Here is a 2,168-nt window from a genome sequence, read left to right on the forward strand (position 1 = left end):
CCCGAAGCAGACAGACACTGACAAACATTATTTGCACCATAATGAGAAAAAGAGCTCGATCTTTTTTTGTTTTGTTTTGTTCTGTTCTCGTCTTCGAAGGACTTCTCTCAGCCTCAGGAGGGCTTGGACAGGACAGCCCCTGCCCCCGCCCCCGCCCTCGAAAGCATATGCGTACCCTTGTTATGTGACTAAAAGGCAAATCTGAAATACTTGAAAGGAAGGCATTGTCTCTCTTAACAAAATGTATGCTCGGTGAAAGTAAAGATTTATTCTTTGCCAGATTAAAAAGAAAACCGTTGTGGGGCTTTGTGGATTTGCAGTTTTAGACTGACACCTTAGTTATTTCCATTTTTTAAAAAAGGCATTGGCGTTTCAATGCATTGCCATTGGGGGGGGGAAATCCCATTTGGCACAATACATATTTTGGTGGGTGTGCTTTACCTTTCCCCAACTCTTAGAATTAGATTAGATCCCCCCCCCCTGTGATTTTTTTTCTCTCGCCAGTCTGAGGCAGGGGGAGTGCGGAGGGGGGGGGGAAAGGAAGAGTGAAATTGGCAGAAGGAAGCCTAGAGGGGTCAAAGCTATTTGTCCTTTAAAAGAACAACGTTCCATTGTCAGTTGCTGAATTGTGACCACACCGGCGAAATTAGCAAGTGATGTATATGCAGGGGGAGCTTTTTTTCAACGTGTCGGCTGCCGAGGATTCTCAGCCCAGAGACGGTGCGCCTGCCAAACGCTAACAAGCCGCCAAGGGAAGAGATTAAGTGACAGGGAGAGCAGAGCTCGCTCCTTCCCGCAATCACTGGGCTGCAAATTAAAGGCAAGGAGGAACTTTCCTCTCCTTCCTGGTTCACCTTCAGTTCTCCCATTGCCTTTCCCCGCCGGCGCTTCTTTGCCTGCCGATTTACACCAGCTCCTTCCTTATACTGGTCTGTATATTTTCCTTCTCCCTGTAAGTGTCTGCGGCCGTTGAGGTGTCCCCCCCCCCCAATCTACGAGCAGGCGCACTATCCACACACACAGGCAGTCTCAACTGGAAGGTAATGCTCCTGGGGTAACTACCATTTTGAGAGGGGTATCCGGAGTGGAGTCCATCTCTCTCTCTCTCTCTCTCCCTCCCTCTCTCTCTCTCACACACACACACCGATTGCACACGTCTCCCTCCTCCATAAACTGGACCGGTAAATTCCTTTTTATCTACAATGGTTCAGCTAGCCACTTCACCCAGACCTACTCAGCATTGTTTGTCACCATATTAGAAAGAAAAGAAAAAGCTAGAGGCGTGTCAAACAAGGTGTGAGATTTAAAAACAAGAAACCGAGAAAGAAAACGTGCTTGAATGTTATTTATTTACTTGCTGATTGACTTCTTGGAGCTTCAGACATGTCCAAGCTACATTCTAGTTAACTCCTCACGGCAATAAGGGAAGGGGGGAGGTGAAGAGGGAGAATGGACATATCAGCTGGCCGACTTCTCCTTAGATCTTCGAAGGTGCCGGGGGCTTCATATTTAACACGCCAAGTCCAAGAATCCATTAAACCGGAGTCCACCAAATGCATTCCATTTATTTATTTAGAAAATGCATATGCCTCTTCTCCAGAGAATCTGGCGAGATTTAAATTGGGGTTGTGCATATAGGAATTGACATCCAGGGAATTTTTAAAAATCTAAATAATTGTAAGATGGTACAAAAAGCGTTTGCTGCATTGATGGCAATGGAATTCCATGCTGCTTTCCTTCCAAGTTCCAAAGGTTAAATGGTTCCAGGATGGCCCTTTATCTTTAAACTTTGGATCACAACCCTTGTAGTGTCGTGACAGTTCACCTGCGCATGCCCTGTTGAAGTGAGGAAAGCAAAACCAATCGGGGCCCCTCAGGCCAGCGCTCTGCTGGGAGTCACTTCCAGGAGGGTCTGAGCAGCAGAACTTCCCTGAAGGTTGTACCCTGCGGACCACTGGGGAGCAAAGCTTGTTTCTGCACGAATTATTCTCTGTCTGAAGAAGGAGAAAGGTGGCTCTTGTAAAAAATATGGTATTCCCGTTTTTTTAAAACAACCCCTTGAAATGTGTTCATCTCTTGAGAGGTTAGGTTCTAAACGTGGAACACATACCCCCGTTCAAAACCGAGTGGGGGGGGAGAGAGAGTTTTTGTAAACCCAGTCCTTTTGA

The sequence above is a fragment of the Gekko japonicus genome, unplaced genomic scaffold, assembly GCF_001447785.1.
Source record: "Gekko japonicus isolate JY-2015 unplaced genomic scaffold, Gekko_japonicus_V1.1 scaffold126, whole genome shotgun sequence".
Lineage (NCBI taxonomy): Eukaryota > Metazoa > Chordata > Lepidosauria > Squamata > Gekkonidae > Gekko > Gekko japonicus.